Source organism: Erythrolamprus reginae, chromosome 2 (assembly GCF_031021105.1).
Source record: "Erythrolamprus reginae isolate rEryReg1 chromosome 2, rEryReg1.hap1, whole genome shotgun sequence".
Lineage (NCBI taxonomy): Eukaryota > Metazoa > Chordata > Lepidosauria > Squamata > Dipsadidae > Erythrolamprus > Erythrolamprus reginae.
The window spans coordinates 315782447-315791115 of NC_091951.1; the positions used below are offsets into that span (position 1 = coordinate 315782447).

At 44.4% G+C, this 8669-nt stretch overlaps 1 non-coding gene across 1 annotated transcript; it reads right to left on the minus strand.

The window, feature by feature from the left end:
- Positions 1-1433: 1433 nt before the first annotated feature.
- On the minus strand, positions 1434-1570 carry LOC139163294 (small nucleolar RNA SNORA47). The gene has a single exon (XR_011558456.1). It is a non-coding gene; the product is annotated as a small nucleolar RNA SNORA47 (small nucleolar RNA).
- Between the last annotated feature and the right edge of the window lie 7099 nt (positions 1571-8669).

Genomic DNA, 8669 nt, shown 5'->3' on the forward strand with positions numbered 1-8669 from the left:
AATAACTTAGAAATGAAACTTTGAACCATTTCATACAAAAGCAAGACAATTCTCAAAGCAAGCCAGCATCAGCATTAAGACCAAAGCATATGTATTATTTGATAACAATATTTTTTAATTGAAGAATGTTTAAATAGGTTCACATAAGTGTGGAATATGGAAAGATACTCGAATATGCTGGGTTTGTATATCAAACCAAATTATAAAGACATTTTATTTTGGTTTAGAGGTACACAACAGAGACCCTAGATTCTTTGAAAGCATTGCCACAATTCTGCATTTTTCAATGCAATAACAAGTGAAAATGTTTAATATGCATGGAAGTTCATCAACTATGAAAAGGTGATACAACAAATACGTAACACTATGATGCCAGACTTCAATATTTAAAACACTGCTTTGTAAAGGGCATGTTGAAAAGTGACTAAGTATCTTAGTGAAAGGAGTCCTCGGAGAGGGGCAGCATATAAATTCAATTAATAATAATAGTAATAATAATAACTAACAATAACATTTTAATTAGACAGCTAATAATAAAAAATTGTATTTAAATACTTGTAACATAATGATGCTAATATCAAACATCAACATAGCCCCTCAGAGAGGGGCGGCATACAAATCTAATGAATTATTATTATTATTATTATTATTATTATTATTATTAATGTTTGTAAGATTCTGTAGGAAGTTAGCATCCGTCCCTCTCTCAGAAAAATGAAATATTCTATGAAATATTTAAAAGGCAGAATATTATATTTCCCTGGATGAGAAAAGGAAAAAAATGTTTTTAAAGACAAAGCAACTTCCTGCCCCATCACCACTCCAGCGTGATGGCATTAAGACATGATCCTTAGGACATGATAGAATCAGCATTCTACCCATCTAACAACAGAACTCGCCAAGGGGGGGGGGGGGAGAGAAGGAGAGGATCACATCACCCAGTAAGATTCAACCAAACTTGGGACTGAAAAAGACAACCTACACAGTTTATCCTTTTGTGGCCCCCATGGGAGTATGACAAGCTGAAATTCAAAGCACAACAGGGTATAAATCTCTTGTCACCCAGGTGCCTTTTTTTTGCTCAGGATCTCAAACCACGTGGTCCTTTCCAGCATTAAAAACCATCTTTCCAAACAGCCTCCATGTTTAGTGTCTTTCTCCCCACTTGGAACTGAACCCAGATGGGCATTTCTTCCAACAATTCCTACTGTAGCAGTTTTTTGATCATGCTATTGGAAGAAAAAGAGATTTGAATTAATATTTGCCATATATAATTCATCTACATCAAAATTCAGGTATGCAACCTTGTGTACTGCAGAATAATTACAAATCAAATCAAAATTTTATATATGTTTTAAGATTCACATGATATACAAAAATAATATTATTTTAAGAACAGTAAAGCTACTTTTAAGCTGCCATGACGTTTGAGAAAAATATGTGCAAGTAGCAACTATATTCCTGTATCAAGTAAATTAAAGGATTATGATTTGCTTTTGCACTATTTGATTTTGGAGGTTGTAACCAATAAATGCAGTACTTGGAACTGCCTTATTTTCTCAGACCTCCTTTGTGGGCCACATATTAATTGCACAAGAAGCACTTTTATACTTTTTTACAGATGGTACATGCCCTCATCAAGACTCACAAAGATTTATCCGAAATTGAATGATACCTGTTGCAAATGTAAGCAACACGGACTTTCTTTCACATGTGGTGGTCCTGCCCCAAAATACAAAACGTTTGGGAAAATATTCATAGATGGCTTATATAAATTACAAAAGAAAAGATAGAGTTTACACCAGAAGGTATGCTTCTAGGAATTTGGAAAAAACAATACCCCCCAAAAATGTTATATCTCATGACACGGTAAGAATCTCTATCGTGCAAATGTGGAAAAAAGATCAGATTCCACCTGAAAATTTAATTATAGAAAAAATATATAGATATGCAGAAATGGACCAAATGATTAATGCAATTAAAGGAACAAAAAGTAAAGATACCAACGAGACTTGGCAAAAATGTAAAGATACCAACGAGACTTCTACAAAAACAAAACAATAATAATCTGGTAGCAGGCTTCAAACAAGCTACTACGCCCTGCTGCCTTTTATCTACTTTTAGATTTGTACTTTTAAGACGAAGTATACATCCAGGCAATACAAAAAGAGATACAAAAAAGTTTTGGAATTTAACGTTCCTTTTCCCGCCAATTTTGTTTGGATTTAATTTGAACGGTTTTTCCAACTACTTACCCTTCCCGGCATGCTCCTCCAAATTGCGAGCAGTTTTAATTTGCCCAACTCGTTTTCAATACATTCTGACGTTTATGGAGCGCCCTCGATAACAATAGCCTTAGGAAAAGCAAACGGCGTCCTTTTAAAATCACAAGAAAGAAAGCCTCCTCCGCGATCTTCCCCATCGTCTTCCGCTTTTGAGGCACGGGCCATCACGTGCTTTGCCTTAAAGAGCCCGCGAGCAATTTTACCCCGTGCTTGTTTGCTGCATTTCAATTGACAATTTCCTATAACTGGCTAAAGGATTCTGGGAGTTGAAGTCCACAGATCTTAAAGTTGCCAAGTTTGTGAAAACGCAGCTTAGAGTGTCTTGGTTTCTGGCGCCTTAACTATTATTACACCAAACGGACTCTCTTATTTTATATTTAATAGAAGGCGTCATAATGTACTCTCTGTCAGTGACTACTTCATCTTTGACAACAACAACACAAGAGCACGTAATTTACAAACTGAATGTATATCGCTCCAAATAGACTGCAGAAAATAGCATTTCAGCAATAGAGTGGTCAATGCCTGGAATTCATTACCTGACTCTGTTGTTGCTTCCCCCAACCTCAAAATCTTTAACCTTACATTATCTACAGTCAACCTCTCCCCTTTTCTTTGAGGTCTGTAAGGGGCGTGCATAAGTGCACCTTTGTGCCTACTGTCCCTGTCTTACTGTCTTATTATCCTTTCTATTACAGTGGTCCCTCGATTTACGCGTTCTCGATTAGCGCGAAACGCTGCAACGCGGTTTTTCAAAAAATATTAATTAAAAAATAAGTCCGCGTTTTTTTCCCTACACCGCGGTTTTTCCCGCCCGATGACGGGGAGGACTATTACGGTATATACAAAGTTATTACTGTATATAATTCTTGTTCCCACAATTGTTTTCCATCCTTGATATCATATATTCTGATAAAATAGGATCTTTGTGGATTGTCTTTTACAAGGCAAGCTACACCACAGCATTTCTTTGACCACATACCGTAGCATTGCGCTCCGCTGCATATATCTGGACCACCACAGAGCACATTGTCACGCATTTCTTGCCGAGGAAGCCGAAGAGGCTCTCGTTCTCCTGCGGGGTGAGCAGCAGGGAGCCCACGTTGGAGACCCTCCGCGGCGGCGGGGGCTGCTGCTGTTGCTGCTGGCTGTTGTTCATGGCGGCCGCCGCCGGCACCCGGCCGGGATTGCCAACCTTTCCGCCGCTGCCTCTCTTAAGCTCGCCTGGGGGCGGTTGGGGGGTCGGGCCCCGCGTCTTCTGGAGGGTGGCGGCGCAGCAGCCTGCCTCCCCCGCGCTTTACTGCGGCCGCATCGGGGCGGCGACCTGAGGGGGCGCCGCGAGCGGGTCGCGGAGCGGCGGCAGCAACTCCTGAAGGGGGCTCCCGCGCGAGCCAGCCGGGAAATCCTCGCGCCTTCCGCCCGCTCTCCCGACAGGCACTAAACTTCCAACTTCTCCCTAGCGCCGGCCGTGCAATCCAACATGGCAGGGAGCGGAGGCGCGGGCGAGACCAAACGCCGCGGAAAGCAGAGGGGAGGACGCGGGGTCGAGGCGCCTCGGGCCGGCCAGCCCGCGTCGCCGCTTCTCGGCCCGGCGCCCCTCGGGTTGGACTCTCTTTCAGCCGCCGCCGGTCCGGAGAGCGTAGGCGAGGCGGCCCGCGGTTCACCATCCACATCCTCCAGTTTGTTGTTCTCATGGCGCTCTGGCAATTCTCCATTCCTTTCGTCCTTCAGAGCTTTTAAGAATGACGGTGAGCGGGGCGAATCGGGCGGGCGGGGGGTAGCGGCAAGGAGCCCGGAAAAATCACCATTGCATTGCCAGCCTCCGAATTTGCGTCGCTCCACCTTCTGCGCATGTGCGGCCCGGGCGCTCATGCGCAGAAGGTGTTTTACTTCCGCATCCAGTATAACGCGGAAATCGGTTAGCGCGGGAGGTCTTGGAACGTAACCCCCGCGCTAACCGAGGGATCACTGTACTACATTCTACTTACGTTATGTTATGGTAATACTATGATACTACACCTGTTTGACAAATAAATAAGTAAGTAAATAAGTAAATAAATCATATAAAGGTGCCACCATTATCTACAAGCTTGACTGTAAAAAATATGACTTTAACAATCGAGTTGTCGAAGCGTGGAACTCCTTACCAGACTCAATAGTGTCAACCCCTAACCCCCAACATTTCTCCCTTAGAGTCTCCACGATTGACCTCTCCAGGTTCCTAAGAGGTCAGTGAGGGGCGAACATAAGTGCACCAGTGTGCCTTTCGTCCCTTGTCCAATTGTCTTTCCTTTATCTCATATATCATATATATTTTCTTCCTTTCATATATCTTCTCTATTTTATATTTTTCTTTATATATATTACCTCATGTCTATTCTTTTCTATGTATTGTGTATTGGACAAAATAAATAAATAAATAAAAAATAACTCCCAGCATTAAAGATATTTAATGGGCGCTTATGCTCTACATTGATCTGTATTGTTAAACAGCCAAAGCCAAAATGCGGTTTGCATTTTTCTGCCAGAAAATTCCATTTACTCTTTAGATTCTCTCAGAATGAAGACGAAGCTTTAGCAGCAGGTTAATGTTTTGCTAGCCAGGCTGGATGTTAACGGAGAAAAGACTGTTCTTCAGCCTTGATTGCATCAGCGGAATCCCGCCCGGCCGCTCTGTTTAGGGTGACCCGCTCCCTTCTTAATCAGGGGGGAGTTGGGGAGCCCTTGCAGAGTAGCGCCGAGGATTTTAACACGTTTTTCGCTGATAAAATCGCTCGGATCCGAGCGGACCTCGACTCCAATTGGAATACAGAGTCGACTGACAACGAGTCAGTTGAGGTGACTGGGGCACGTACTTGTCCACCTGTCTGGGAAGAGTTTGATCTGGTGACACCTGATGAAGTGGACAAGGCCATTGGAGCTGTGAGTTCCGCCACCTGTTTACTGGATCCGTGTCCCTCCTGGCTGGTTTCGGCCAGCAGGGAGGTGACACGGAGCTGGGTCCAGGAGATTGTCAACGCTTCTTTGGGGAGGGGGTCCTTCCCGGATCCCTACAAGGAGGCACTTGTGCGCCCCCTCCTCAAGAAGCCTTCCCTGGACCCAGCCATTCTCAACAACTATCGACCAGTCTCCAACCTTCCCTTTATGGGGAAGGCTGCTGAGAAGGTGGTGGCGCTCCAGCTCCAGCGGTCCTTGGAAGAAGCCGATTATCTAGGTCCTCAGCAGTCAGGATTCAGGCCCGGCTACAGCACGGAAACTGCTTTGGTCGCGCTGATGGATGATCTCTGGCGGGCCCGGGACAGGGGTTTATCCTCTGTCCTGGTGCTTCTTGACCTCTCAGCGGCTTTCGATACCATCGACCATGGTATCCTTCTGCACCGGCTGGAGGGGTTGGGAGTGGGAGGCACTGTCCTTCAGTGGTTCTCTTCCTACCTCTCTGGCCGGTCGCAGTCGGTGTTAGTGGGGGGTCAGAGGTCGACCTCTAGGTTACTCCCTTGTGGGGTGCCTCAGGGGTCGGTCCTCTCCCCCCTACTATTTAATATCTACATGAAACCGCTGGGTGAGATCATCCAAGGGCATGGGGTGAGGTATCATCAGTATGCAGATGATACCCAGCTTTACATCTCCACCCCTTGTCCAGTCGGCGAAGCAGTGGAAGTGATGTGCCGGTGCTTGGAGGCTGTTGGGGTCTGGATGGGTGTCAACAGACTCAAACTCAACCCGGATAAGACGGAGTGGCTGTGGGTTTTGCCTCCCAAGGACAATTCCATCTGTCCATCCATCACCCTGGGGGGGGAGTCACTAACCCCCTCAGAGAGGGTCCGCAACTTGGGCGTCCTCCTCGATCCACAGCTCACATTAGAGAAACATCTTTCAGCTGTGGCGAGGGGGGCGTTTGCCCAGGTTCGTCTGGTGCACCAGTTGCGGCTCTATTTGGACCGGGAGTCACTGCTCACAGTCACTCATGCCCTCATCACCTCAAGGCTCGACTACTGTAACGCTCTCTACATGGGGCTACCTTTGAAGAGTGTTCAGAAACTTCAGATCGTGCAGAATGCAGCTGCGAGAGCTATCATGGGCTTTCCTAAATTTGCCCATGTCACACCAACACTCCGCAGTCTGCATTGGTTGCCGATCAGTTTCCGGTCACAATTCAAAGTGTTGGTTATGACCTATAAAGCCCTTCATGGCACCGGACCAGAATATCTCTGGGACCGCCTTCTGCCGCACGAATCCCAGCGACCAGTTAGGTCCCACAGAGTTGGCCTTCTCCGGGTCCCGTCAACTAAACAATGTCGTTTGGCGGGACCCAGGGGAAGAGCCTTCTCTGTGGCGGCCCCGACCCTTTGGAATCAACTCCCCCCAGATATCAGAGTTGCCCCCACCCTCCTAGCCTTTCGTAAGCTCCTTAAAACCCACCTCTGTCATCAGGCATGGGGGAATTGACATGTTCCTTCCCCCTAGGCTTATAAAATTTGTGTATGGTATGCTAGTGTGTATGATTGGTTTTTAACTTGTGGTGTTCTTAAAATTAATTTAATATTGGATTTGTCTTGTATTGCTGTTGCTGTGAGCCGCCCCGAGTCTGCAGAGAGGGGCGGCATACAAATCTGATTAAACTTAAACTTAAACTTAAACTTAAAGTTTGGTGACCTGGAATGTGATCTCGGAATTTCACCCGAGTTTCATAATTAAAGAGATATCGATTAAATACACCAAATTGTGTACTGCATTTGCATTTTCTGGGATAAGTGTTTGTTTATGTATGTATGTATGTATGTATTTGATTGATTGATTGATTGATTGATTGATTGATTGATTAATATGCCACCCAACTCCCTAAGGATTCTGGGCGGCTTATAGCAAAAAACACATTTAAAAAGAACAATTTAAAATAATGTTGAAAAACCCATTAAAACCATGCATATCTCCTATGGCCGGATCTAGATGACACCTCATTTGATCAGTACAGATAATTCTTGCTTAATAGCTACTGCTTCAGGGACTATTAGAACTTAATAATTGTGCTGAACAAGTAGAACTTATAACTGGTTCTTTGCAGTGTTTCCCTGGACCCATTTTCACAATCTAGGTGTTCAGGGACCAGCTCAGAATCACAACATGATGCAACCATGTGATGTTGCATTTAACAATTATGGGGGGATTCCCTTAATGACAGAGCCAGAAGCGCTGGAACTGCTGTCGCTAAGTGGTGTGGTCATGTGACATCATTCTTTTTGACTAGATCATTAGGAGACTACTACTACTACTACTACTACTACTACTACTACTACTACTTATTATTATTATTATTATTATTATTATTATTATTATTATTATTATTATGTCAATACAACGCAGCAAATGAGATCACTATGCTGGATTTCGTATTTCATCACCAGTCGGGCGCTTCCCAAGCACCTAGGACTGCGTGATGTAGCGATGAATTATGTTTGCCGATCCCAGTAAAGCGGCCTTTTGCAATTGACAGATGGAGATTTTGTCAATTCCAATGGTTTTCAAATGTCCGCTGAGATCCTTTGGCACTGCGCCCAGCATGCCAAGTACCACTGGGACCACTTTCATGGGCTTATGCTCGGTTTTTAGATCTTCGTATTTCACTAATTTCTCTAGCTGCTTATCCTCAATTCTGCTGTCCCCTGGGATTGCGATGTCGATGATCCATACTTTCTTTTTCTCCACAATCAGGATGTCTGGTGTGTTATGCTTCAGAATTCGGTCAGTCTGAAGTCGGAAGTCCCACAGTAGTTTTGCTTGCTCATTTTCGACCACTTATTATTATTATTATTATTATTATTATTATTATTATTATTATTGCTGTTGTTGTTGTTGTTTATTTATAATCAGTGATGGGCTACCAAATTTTTTCCTACCACAATGTGCACGTAGCTTATGCATTGGGTGTTCTGGGGTGGAGCTCCATTTTCGCTACCCCACTGTGTTCTCCCCCGTCCGGGCAGTAGCCCCCCCGCCCCCTGATTATCTACTATATAAAGTGTATGTACACACAAGCACGCACAGCTCTTCTAAAATTATACACATTCAAACTCATTATAGGAAAAATAGGGAAACATACCCAGAGCCCGGAAGGGAAAAAAAGGGGAAAAAATCAAACTTCTGCTACTGGTACTGTGTACCTGACCAAAACTTTGCTGCCGGTACTAAGTACCTGACCGTATCCGTAGGAGCCCATCACTGTTTATAATGCCATTTCAACAAAAGGCATTATAATCAAGATGATTAGGGGACTTGAGACTAAAACATGAAGAATTGTTACAGAAACTGGGCATGGATAGTCTAGTGAAGAGAAGGACCCAGGGCAGACGTGATAGCAGTGTTCCAATATTTGAGAGGCTGCCACAG